Source organism: Euprymna scolopes, chromosome 21, assembly GCF_053919585.1.
Source record: "Euprymna scolopes isolate OS-2025 chromosome 21, ASM5391958v1, whole genome shotgun sequence".
Classification (NCBI taxonomy): Eukaryota; Metazoa; Mollusca; class Cephalopoda; order Sepiida; family Sepiolidae; genus Euprymna; species Euprymna scolopes.
In genome coordinates, this window is record NC_136502.1 from 83,816,352 (window position 1) to 83,830,741 (window position 14,390).

At 29.3% G+C, this 14,390-nt stretch overlaps 1 protein-coding gene across 1 annotated transcript in view; it reads left to right on the forward strand.

Annotated features, from left to right (window-relative positions):
* Nucleotides 1-14,390, forward strand: part of LOC145242857 (protocadherin Fat 4-like) — a 154,864-nt gene that overhangs the window by 47,102 nt on the left and 93,372 nt on the right. The gene's annotated exons all lie outside the window — the stretch shown is intronic.

The window sequence follows — 14,390 nt, forward strand, 5'->3', positions numbered from 1 at the left end:
ATATATATATATATATATATATATATAAAATAATGAACAAACATCTTGCTGTTGAACTCCCCAAAGTCAAATAAAAGCATCCTATGTTCCAACTGATACTCTGCCTTGTTTAGAGTAAAAAAGTATATATATATATATATATATATATATATATATATATATATATATATATATATATATATATATATATATATATATATATATAGTTAGCCACTCTGATGAGTTGTAGACGTTGAAACACGAGTCAGTGAATATATATATTTTAAAAACAATATATATATATATATATAATATATATATATATATATTATATATATATATATATATATATATATATATATATATATATATATATATATATATATATATTAAATTTATTTATACAAACATTGTTTGATACATACCAATGTTTGTATAAATAAATTTAATATACCTGCTCTGTTTACTCATTGAGCACTTTTTGGTAGACACATGTTGTTTCATTGGATGTACTTCTAGGAAACTAAAATCTACTGCCATAATATATATATATATATATATATATATATATATATATATATATATATATATATATATAAAATCAATGTATATAACATAATAGATTCATAATATGATTGAAACATAATAGAATAGAATATTTTATAATATATATATATATATATATATATATATATGTATATATATATATATATATATATATATATATATATATATATATATACATATATATATATATATATATATATATGATGAGCTCTCCCATCGATTTCGACATATGAGGTTCCACCACAACAACTAAGTTGCTCGGGAATGCACACAGATGATTTGTCTATAGTGGTGAAGGCTTTGTGTAGAACCAATCACACTTTTTAATATTACTGCCACAAGACATATATATAGAGAGAGTATAGAGTAGACTGCAGGTTTTTGCATCAGAGTTTCCTTCTTCTAGATGCATGCCTTAACGAAAACTAGGGGTGCATCTCTCCAAGTGAATTAATATGCCCCCAGATACCAAACTGGAAATTTCTATGACTTGGCACCAAACATATAGCACCTAGCTTCCCAAATGGTTACCCATCTTGTACTAGCCAGGCTCAACGTTACTTTAATACATATATATATATATATATATATATATATATATATATATATATATATATATATATATATATTGTGGGTAGAGCTGCCGGCTGTCAACTCGATGGTTATAGGTTCAATCCATGAAGGTGCTTGTCTAGCCACACTGATGAGTTGTAATACAACGAAACAGTACTGTATGTGTATGACATTATATATATATATATATATATATATATAGTAATTTATGAAATATATATGGCGATTAAGCTACACTGAATATTCTGCGTTTCATCCAACTATAGGATTCGTCAGGCTTATGCATAAGCCTGACGAATCCTATAGTTGGATGAAACGCAGAATATTCAGTGTAGCTTAATCGCCATATATATTTTATAAATTACTAACTAGCTCTACCTACGTATTGAGCACTTTTGAAGTAAATACTTAAAGTTTACGCATAAATCTATACTTTCGTATATTAAATTTATGCGAATAAATGAAGTAGTTATATATATATATATATATATATATATATATATATATATATATATATATATATAATGAACAAACATCTCGCTGTTGAACTCCCCAAAGTCAAATAAAAGCCTCTTACGTTCTAAGTGGCACTATGCCTTGTTTAGAATGAGAAAAGCAATATATATATTCATAAATAAATTGTTATTCAATAAAGGTATTGTTAAGTTTACTAATTCAGCAAAATCATAGTTCAACTATAAATATTTTGCTAATATCTTTCCTCTAAAGAAAAGAAGGCATCCTTTGAAACTTCACGGAATAAGGAATTTCTAAATGTTCGTTGCTTGTTCTTTGTTGAATAATGAATTGTTTATAAATGCTACTTTACAGAGTTTACATTTTATACTTACATATATATGTGTGTGTGTGTGTTTGGTTGCACAGTTATTTTAACATCAAATTCTGCTTACATATATATATATATATATATATATATATATATATATATATATATATATAAATAATGTGTGTGTGCCATTGTGTATTACCTTCTTGTTCAGATGTATTATTTATCGCCATAAATGAACAACACACTTGAAGAAGGTTACGAGGAACATTTTCCGAAACATAACATAACAGAACATAAATATCAAGATTGATGAGGACAATAGTCCAAATATAAACGATGCAAGCAATGCTGACTACTCATCCCCAAAATCAAAGTATACTGTTATCATGTTTTAAATGTAATTAACGACATGCCTTTCTGGCCTTTGTAGTATCTGTTCTGATACTACATATCATCTTTTCTGTCTCCGGTCAGTGAATGAGAAATTCTCCTAGACTGAGGCAATTCAAATATATGTCCCTATCCAATGACATTTTTAAGGGAGCTGGATTTTCCTCACATTAAAACAACCTTATGTCTAACTCTCTCTCATGTGAAAATGCTTGAGCTTGCAATTTTCATAATGTCAAATATCAATCTTTAAATTATAATCAGGTAATTTAAATCTGCTTTTTATAATGATGATTGCCAGCATTCATAAACTCGTATATTTTACGCCACCATTTTTTTGTTTTACTTTGATTTCATTGGAAAATTCATTAACTGTTTAAGAAACTCTTCTTGCATTATTAAAAGCAATAAGTCTTTTTTACATGTTTATATATCATTATGGATAATATAGAAGTGAATACGACATAATCATGTTGACACACCGGTTCCGTCAAATCACCAAAGTTAAGCAACGTTGAACCTAGTCAATACTAAATGGGTGACCATTTGGGACTTTCGGGTGCTGTATGTGCTCTCTGCTTATCTCGGCATTGTTTCCAGTCGTCTAGCACTTCTCCTTGCCACTGGACTCAAGCAGTGCCGATTCAGGAGAGGTGTGGTTGGTGATTGCGCAAACCTTGCCTCCCAATTACACACACAACTGTCCCTTGGGGTATCCTTTGTCTTTCAAAACAGAACAGAGGCATCGATCGATCGAATATAGAAGTAAAATGACCCATTATTTTTCTATCTAATTTACATACGTGTTTATGGTGTGTACGGACACGCTATGTGAAATACTTAAGAGGGTCACCTTTTCTCTAAATGCCCAACAAAACATTAAGAAATATTAGTGGTTAAATCAAAGGAGTGAGAGGAGGCAAAAAAAGATACATACCTAATAAGAGAAATAGGTGACGCGTGGAGTTAATTACAAGCTATGGTTAATTAAATAACTCAATCCTAGAACTAGGGGATATTTGAGCACGTATTTTGCTTTATTAAAGTATATAGGAAAAAACTTATGAAAACAAACATTAACTGACATTTAGTATAATAAAAGATATTTACATTACATATGATTTATTCTGTGACAACAGCATATTCTTTTCATTATTTTGACTCTCGGGTATATATCCGACACACTTAGACACACTTAATCTACCGACAACCACATCCGTCTATATAAAAACATATAAGATATTAAAGGATATGTACTCAAGAGTCAAAACAGCGAAAATGATTTGCTGTTGTCACAGCCTTTTTCATGAATATCTTGGGTATTGGCTGGCACTCATATTTTGACATGGTTTATGATTGCACGTAAATGTTAAATAATACGCCGTAATAAAGCGATAGATACATGGCCAATCTACAGGATGCTTCCACAAAGTCTGGCTACATAATATAACCAGATTTTGTGAACTTCCTGTATAAACTAACATTATTTAATGTCATTAAACTGAATGAAGTTAAAGAAAAAAATCGTATTTAATCTTTAATGAAGCTTATTTATTCCCTTTGCATTGATTAATTATCGTACCCTATAAAAGATTATTTACAAATAATTATAGTCGAGGGTAAAAGGCATTTTAACAAACATGGTTTTATTAAATGTACCCCCCCCCCTCATTTAAACAGCAAACACCTGTATAAATATCTATATAAAAGAAGTGAATACTTGCAGTTTCTATTTTTATTTTTTGACATCTCTCTCTCTCTCTCTCTCTCTCTATATATATATATATATATATATACACATATATATATATATATATATATATATATATATATATATATATATATATAATTGTGTTAGTTGTTATATGTTCAAATGGAAAGGTCACAATATTTATGATAAAGTAGATACATGTTTGAAGAGTGTAGATATAGAATCAGCAGCGTATGGTGACTGACAGTCTGATGTGAAAGCAAGGCGAAAAGCTGTGAGTCGCCATATACTCTTTATTCTATGTCTACATTGTTCAAACTTCCACTCTCTCTCTCTCACTCTCTCTCTCTCCCTCTCTCTCTCTCTCTCTCTCTATATATATATATATATATATATATATATATATATATATATATATATTTGCTTACTTATTACTGCATATATATATATATATATAGTCTTTGAAGTTTTTAACATTTGAAACTATACAAAATATTACTTTTTATCATTCGTTAAAAAAAACCATCTAGTCAGTAAGTCATTTAATCACCTGCAATCACTGCATCAACTCTCTCGAATTTGCTATAATACCAATTTTTTTATTTTTCAAGGGATCATCAGTTTTTTACCATGAAACACTGTTTCGGGGATTTAAAAACAAAACAGTATATTACTTCATGGCTCCCCAGCAGTGTTGATCAAACACCACCACCCTTAATCTTAGGAAGAAGACATGTTACAAAAAATGTTATCCAATTTCCTATTCTTAATTGCAATTACTAACCTTTTCATAGTATAAAAATGAATTTCTTACCTGTGCGATTCATCAATTTCCACATTTAAAATGGATACATTTTTTAATTTAAATATATATATATATATATATATATATATATATATATATATATATATATATATATATATATATATTTGGTAAGGTGATTGATAATTTATAATTCAAAATTAAAATTAAAAATCCGTTTCATAAGAAGGAGCACAACAAAGCCAATAAATTGTACGATCGTTTCGGAAACGATGTTTTTTATTGTGACAGACATTGAGTCACGGACAATAATTTTAGCATATAGTTTTTTTATAAAAACAAAGTCTCCTCATCAGCAAAATAATGGGTGTTTTTTTTTTAAATAAAAGACACCATAAATAAACCTAGCATTTAAGTAGTGCAGATGAATCTTAAAATGGTTCATAATTGCACAGAAATTAAAAACTGGACGTTAATTAGTTTTTCTAGTTTTATAATAAGTGATAGTGCTGCTACTAGAAAAAATCTTTCTGATTGAGTCTTAGAATGTTTTGAATGACTGATATATATATATATATATATATATATATATATATATATATATATATATATATATATATATATATATAAGAACAAATAGTTAATAAAACATGTTAAAAAACACTTTGAAAAAGAGTTAAAAACATATTTAATTTGAAAAGGAAACACTAAATAAGTGGATAGTCCTTAATCCGCGGAGTTTCGAAGAAATACTTTCCTTCTCATCAGAGGGTAGGAATTAGCAAAATGCGGGATCAGATTTTGCATGCAAAAGTATTTGATGAAATTGCAAGTAGGTCAAAGATCTTACTTGATAACAAAAAGTGAAACATAGGGAATATGGTGAAGAAAAAGGTGATTTCATGTGAATGGATAGTCTGCTGAAAGGTAAAGTATCCAATGACGGTTGAATCCAAAAATGTAAATCCAAGAAAGTTAGTTAAATGAGAATAATGGAAAATGGAAATAGTATTCGATAAAATAGAGGAATAAAAATGAATAAACCGAGTTTATCAACGTTTCGTTTTTATTTCGAGACTTCTTCTGGATGAATAAAATTAAGAAAACAAAAACACAACTATAAAACAAATATTAAAAACAACAAAACATCTCCAAAACGAACCAGTTTCCAATGCAGACATATACACTATTCCTTGCCAAAATTGCCATCATAGGCACGTTGATGAAACCCAGCGTAAATTAGAAAAATGACTCAATGAACATAAAATAGATACAAGAAATAGCAACTCTCTAAGTGCATTATTCTCTCATTCATTACAGCAAAAATAGTTAAATTTATTTCAAATAAACCGCGCCGGAGACTTCTTGAATCAGCGCTTATCGCAAATTCAAGCACATTAGACAACCTGGAGGTTTCTATAATGTAGCGCCATTAATAAGAACATAATTTAATTGTAGATTTAAAAATTAATTTTAACAGATTTAATAATAATTTAATTGTAAATTTATTAAAAGAACATAGTTTAATTGTAGACACAGGTTAACCCTCTCACACCATAGGAACACCTCCTTATAATAATTAATACATATAATCTCATTTGATAAAATACTTAACAAAAACACACTCATTTAATTTCAGTTATGCACCTACATTTGAATTTTAACAGACATACTTTTTCCAGAAAGAATATTAACTGCACCAGTGCACCATATTATTTACATATATTAACGGCTATATTAAAAATCTCTTTCTTTAACAACTCAATCTCCACCACCCCGATTTTTAAAAAAATTTCCAACGTCTTTTTCCGTTTCTAAAATGGAACAGCGTCACACTTTTCATAAGAAAATTTTCCAATATTTGTACTATTGTTTTTCTTAATTTCATTCATCGAGAGGGAGTCTCGAAATAAAGACGAAACGTTGGTGAACACACACACACACACACACACACACACACTATATATATATATATATATATATATATATATATATATATATATATATATATATATATATAAACATCATAAAAAATTGAAACCCTGAGGATAATGTTGAAACATAAATAAGGCATTTTCTAATGTTTATATAATTTGCTGATAAAAGCTCTACCAATGTAGTGAGCACTTTTGAAAAAAGCATTGTCTTTTTAGTACTATACATGTGAACTTATTTTAATCAATATGCATATATTGTTCTTGATTTATTTTATGTCTATTTTTATTTATTATTTTAATTAATATGCACACACGCATATATAAACGTGTATATATATATATATGTATATATATATATATATATATATATATATATATATATATATATATATATATATATATATATAAATCCATATATGTTCTTTGTGACATGAAGATTTCTAAAGAATAGAAAATAATATGTATGTCTTTAATAAAATCTTAATATTAATATGAAAAAATGCTTCCGTCATATTTATATATATATATGCGTGTTTGTGCCCAATTTATCAACATTTTTTTAAATCAACGAAGCGATTCTCTAATATACACTTTGTATTAAGTCTGAATGTATCCTTTTCTAGTTGACAATTACGGTGTTGCCCAGGAATGAATTAAGACAACTGTTTACTCCGGTTACAAGCTCTAAACCTTATATTACCATTGTTATTTGAATTTTCTATTATTTCCAACTTACAAGATATAAATGAAATGGTTTTCTGTTATTTATAAATGTCTGGCACAAATGTACACCCTCACAACGCTATTGAAAAAAAAAATATCCAATATAAAAATTATATCGCTATTGTATTCCTTGAGACAGTTGTTTAATCTTAGTATAGGTTTTTGTTTTTAATTTTAACCATATACGGAGAGAAGAAGAAGAAGAAGAAGAAGAAGAAGAAGAAGAAGAGAGGGGACAGAGAGCATTAATATTCTGTAGGTTAATGCAATAGAAGAGTCAACTGAAACAAAAAAAGAAAAGAAACGGCGCTCTATATTTTCTCTATACAATATCTTATCTAATATAAGCAACGGTCTTTTCATGATCAAAACAATTGTCTGATGATTCAAGTAAAAATTTGATTTCCTCTTTGCTTTCAAATCAATAAAATAAAATCATTTCTTATTAAGTGGTGTAGTGAACGAACACCATTTTTTCTTCTCTCTTTAAATATCGAAATAGCATTAGATTAATTCATTAGCAAAATATTCAATCATAAGATAATCTACTGAAAAAAAAATATATATATATTACCATAACCAAAATAATATCTTGTATATGATATTTCATAATTTATCATGTAGACATCAATGAAAATGCCATATTATGCCACTAGATAATGAGACTCACATGAAACCTTCAGTTACAATTTTTACTTATAATTTATACTCATAAAAAATTATAAATTACTAGCAGGCCACCCGGCGTTGCTCGATCGTAAGATACGCTCAAATATGATATTTTAATTTATGCAGATTATGTATTTATTATTATAGAGACAATTCTCTATCGATTACTATATTGAACCTAATATATAGTAGTGAGAACAAGACTATATATATATATATATATATATATATATATATATGTATATATATATATATGTATGTATATATAGTCATATATATATATGTATATATATATAGTCATATATATATATGTATATATGTGTATATATATATAGTCATATATATATGTATATATATATGCATATATATGTATATATATGTATATATGCGATATATATATATATATATATGCATATATATATATGTATATATATGTATATCTACGATATATATATATATATATATATATATATATGGCATCAGATAGAATCGAAACCAAAACATACAACTCTTCACCATTATCTCTTAGCATCTGAGCCACGCACATATATATATATGTGTGTGTGTGTGTGTGTGTGTGTGTGTGTGTGTGTGTGTGTGTGTGTGTGTGTCTGTGTCTGTGTTTGTGTCTGTAAAATTCATTTGTCATCCCTTTTTTTAAAAGATGGAATCGCCCGATCATTGAAGACAAAATGCAAGCAAGCAAGAAAAGTCCACAGACTTTATATAATTATACAGATTCTAAACTCTTAGCCAAAGGTTCAAGTTGTCTACGGTAGAGTGCATTTTTTTTTTTAATTCCTATTTACTTTGCCTCTCCACGAAGGCAGCGTCAGACTCCAAGGTCGTTTTTTAATGTGGAGAAAGAAACAAAAATAAAAAAAAACTGTCTCGTGAAATATATCTTCTCCATAAACTGAGAACAAAAAATTTAAGTGTAGTATCAGAACAGATACTACACTTTGATCTTGGCCGGTTGGCAAAAGAATAAACAAGATAAAAATTAAAGGAAATAACAAACTAACAGAAAATAAATCTAATAAAATACATTTGCTGCAATCACATATACTAGCAGGGAAACACGACGTTGCCTGGGGTTGAATGAAGATCAAAAAGTGTTTCACCCTCCCATATTTTATTGTCATCGAAATCTGTAAAATCGCCCATTTTTCAAGCAAATTGATTAATTGGGGACCAATCATGATGCACTGGAAGGAAGCGTCACATGCCTCCCTGTAGTGACTTAGTCCACAATACATTATAGTCTACATTGCACTGTAGAGAACTTCTGTTGATTTTATAAAATTATTTTTATATAATGGCTTGCATTAAAGTTTGAAATGCAAAAGTCAAGCATCATGGTTCAATTGTGCTCTAAACAGAAACATTCATTTCAAACGTGCCCCTGTCATATAAAAGAATCTTCTATTGATTTTATATACCGGACCTTTCTGCTTGTGCGGTAATAAAACTTCTCAAATGCACCTGTGATGTTAGGCTGTGTAAGGTGTTAACTTTGGTCAAAATTGCCTGTTCCTTCTTTCATTGGATTATTTTGATTATTGATACTTATCAAAGATATTCCGATATAAAATCTATTCAAGAACACTGTCAGGCACATAAAGTACATTTGTATGAAATTTAAAAAAAAATCGTTCCAGCTGTTTAGGAGTTCATACGGAACTCTCTCTCTCTCTCTCTCTCTCTCTCTCTCTCTCTCTCTCTCTCTCTCTCTCTCTCTCTCTCTCACACACACACACACACACAAAGTTCCTTTTATATACTAGTAGAGATATATAAAGTAGACATTCGTTCATAACTTTTAATTCAAGCTAGTGTTATTCTATTTTATAGTCAGGAATAAAATCTTTCTCTACTCTATCGTTATTTTTATGATAGATACTCGACTGAGCTCAAATCTATGGTTTTCCCCTACAAAACATTCACAGCAAAAACTTGTTCATCTACAATAACCATTGTGAATAACTTCTCTTTATTCCTCTATGTACTTAAAACTAAACCGAACTTCCATGATGAAAGTTTCTTTCCAAGAACTACCCCTCTGTGCAACACAATACCATGCGGATGCTTACTGGCTAACTACAACATAGTCGTTTTCATGTCCAAATTCTTGTGTAAGCCACATCCTCTTAAATAACCAAATTCTTCTTAGTTTCAACCATCGTTATCAATCCTTGCGTGGTTGTTTTGTGGTGTATCTGACACTCATTAGCCATTATCCTTGAGTGGTCTTTGAACCTTGATAAGAGGTGTCTCGTTAATAAATTAAAAAAAAAAATTAAATGTGATAATCTCTCTTTTTGCATACTGATATGAGCATATAATAGGAGGGGGAGGAGGTGAAGGAGAAGGGGGTGGAGGAGAAGTAAAGAAACAGTCTGAGAAGGAAAGGAAATCATAGCAGTGCAGTTGTAAAATGATGCTGGATCACTCGCATGTCAGTGACCCAGATAACCTTTTTCGAAAATGCTTGAAAATTTATCAAGCAGCTAATAACCATGTAACAGGTTCTTGCTTGTTCAGTCAAACCAAGTGTGAACATTGGAAGAGAGTTGATGTCAAGTAGCCTCACCTACCGGAAGAAGCTGAGGTCTCTCTGCAGACATTCTATCTGTTGATACACGATATTATGATAGTGGAGTAATATAACACAATCGTTTCTCTGATTACTAATTAATACATTGTATTATTAAATCCGTTCTATTAGACCTTTTTTTTTTTAAATCTAAGAGTTTAACCTCATATTCTTCAGACGGTGGTTTTGAACAACAAATACAGCAGGTGACGTGCCTTATCACTGTTTTCTTCTGAGAGTGATATAAAATATCTGGTTTAAGACAGGTAAGTAATGTTGCAGTTTCCTAATTTTATTGATTTGTTGACGCTTCTACACTATTGGGACGTTACTTCCATGGCAAGTGCTCGTCTGAGCTGCAATCTCTGGTCCCCCCCTCGCCAATCTTTCACGATAAACACCCATCTAGTTGAAACCACTGTCAAAAATTTTACCCACTCTTTAGCTGTGCCAAAACCAAAACGTACATTCCATGAACAAAGCTTCTTTCTTAGAAGTGCACGCCTGTGGAACTCTGTTCCGTTTGCTTGTTTCCCACCTGACTACAACCTGGATGTCTTCAAGTCCAACATAAACGAATTCCTGATGAGCCGCCCCCTTAAGTAAGACACTTTATCAAATCTCCAATACTAACGATTACTATGATACTATCCCATTGATTACTGTACACGCAATAACCGTTACCCCTGGGAGGCTTCCGGGCCTTGTAAGAAAAAAAAAAAATTTCGGAAATTGTAATGCACATGAAAACAATGGTATCTACGTATTCCTCGTATTTTTAAGATGATTATATCCAAAAATTACGAAAATCGATAGGGTAGAAAATTATTTATTAAAGAAAATAAAAAATAGAATTTGATGAAAACGATCGTAAGACACAGGAGGGTTCAAAAGGGAGGTAATTTTCCGTTTTGATTTAAACAAGATGGCAGAAAGTTTTCACCTGCTAACACAATTAAAGTTTTGTGTAATAATTTAGTAATATACGGATAATTTTGACTGCATAATTTGGAAGCTATCATTGTAACTTATTAGAATTGACAAAAAAATCTGTTGAAACCATTGTTTTTTATGTGAAAGCTCCATTTATCGACTACAAAATCTCGTCCCAATTCTGTAGAAGTGCCGATTTGTTTTGTGCATAAAAGTACGAATTGGTACTTGTAGCTAATTCATGCTGCTTCTCATTATATAAATGCTATATTTTTATCTGCTTTTCTAAATGTAATTCAATTATGTATTTTGCAAGCATACAAAATTAATAACCACAATTGTTTCATTTTGCGTCATTGAAATGAATATTAATAAGATAATTATTTTTAGTTTAGTGGCAAATGAACATATTTGGAGTTATTTAATGCTGAACTCACAGTATCTATTGTAAACGATTCCTTGCTTTGGTATTTAAATGATCTATTTTTTCTTCTAAACATATGTAAATGTATATCCTAAAGCTGCCAAAGTTAGAGAAACATAGAATTTCTTTTTATCAAGAACGTAAGCAGCTGAAACCGAGAAGATACTTACTGAAAAATGACTTTATATTATCAAAGATTCCGAGATGGAATAAGTATTATTTGAAAGTAAATGAAGCGAAATACATTTTTTATTAAAATAAAATCGTCCAAGGATAAAAAAATAAAAAATAAAAAGTGGCTACACAAAATAAAAAAAATTGATTTCTCAGATTAATTGCTATTAGTGACAAACTTTGGAAATCCGATAAGAAAATTTTATCTGTTAGATTATCCTTAAATAATATATGATGAGGCACTCTTTTCATGTCGATCTATTGAGAGAGCCCTATGTGTAAAATAAATGTAAATATATAAATTGAATAAGACCTAAAAACCACATTTACTTACAAAACCATTGCTATATGTTATGTACGTTCAAATTTTATTAATATATATGTATGCAAGAAGCATAACTTGTAAACACGCAGCAAAAACAAAATTGATTTATTAAGCAAGCTTTCTGTACAAACATTAACAATGATGGGTGCAGACAGCAGGTGTAAAATGTCTCAGATAAATCAATAGGTTTCCATATTTCCATTCTATTTTTGCAGATAACACAAGAAAATGATATATTCCAATACGTATTCATTTACATTATGTTTAATTTTGGGATTTGGTTTTATGAATATTGGATGAATAATTAGCAGTAATGAAATCTCTGGAATCTAAATATATAAAGTTATAGTTTCTGTGTCTGTCTGTTCACAAACTCCGTTTAGTGTTTTGGAAATAGATCCACATAAACATATATTTTGCAACTACATTCTTCAGAGTATAAGATATATTGTGGTGATCTTTTCATAAGTCAATTATTAATAGAGACCCATGTATAAAATACAATGAAAGCATATTTCATGTTGAACAAAGAGAACTCATCAACGTCATGTTTTTGACATAAATGAATAAAAATATGTTGTTTAACTATAATTTATTTTATTTATATCAAGTTGGTGCAAAAATAATGTCGTTTTTTGACGAATATATATATATATATATATATATATATGATAAAAACGACATTATTTTTACATTTATTTACCTAATAATTAGAAAATTATAGAAATCTCTCTCTATAAAAGTGACCTTGTGTGTGTGTGCAGAACAATCTCTATCAAACTACTTTGTCAATTTTTGGTCTACAGATTTGAAACTTGATATATAGGGAATTCAGACCTGTGAAACAAATCTGATTTGATTTTTAGTGACTAAAAATAACTGCTAAGAAATCAAAATTAAAAAATTGGAACTTGGCAGCAGGCGTAAGTGCTCCTCTATGTATGCGTAAATATACATTTATATGTTAAATTGCGTTAATTTTTAAAGTTCTGATATGCATGTGGAATCAGCTCAGATGGTAACTAATAACGCTGAAGAGCTAAATGTTTTGGGTTCGATTCTAGCTGATGACACCCAAGTCATTTTTTTTTTTTTACTTCCGAACTCACTACTATATAATGAGTAATGTGGTAATCGATAGCGAATTGGCTTCAAAATAATAAATTGGTTTTTAGTTGATAAAAATAGCTGCTACGTGATGAAAATTGAAAAATTAGCATAACAGACGTAAGTCGACCAAACGTGTATCTTCAATGCATACGCAAATATACATTTATATTTTTCCCAGTATTAATTTTTAAAGTTTTAATGCATTTTGACTTGCCTCAGATGACAACGAATAATGCTGGAGAGTTATACGTTTTGGTTTCGATTCTAGCCAATGGCATCCGAGGCATATATATATTTTTAACTTTTGAAATCACTACTCTAGATTGCGTTCTATATAAAAATCAGTAGAAAATTGGGTCTATAATAATAAATATGAAATCTGCATAAATTAAAATATCATATTTAAGCGTATTTTACTCAAGACTTCTACCCAATCATCGCTGATGGAACGAGAGCAATCTATCCTCCATAAATTAAATAAAAAGTTCTGTTTGAAATTCCATACTAACTTTCAAGTTCAATATAAAGATTCCCAAGTTTGACAAAATGCACCTGAAGAAGGTCGGAGGTTACATTGGCAGAAACGTTGTGAGTATAACATTCAAGGCGAGAACAGCAAGTTTCCAAGCCTCATCTAAAAAAAAGTTCCAAAGCATTAGCGTATTTAATAATAGGAATAATGGGAATAATGTTATAATTTAAAAACAAAAAAAATGATGATGAAAT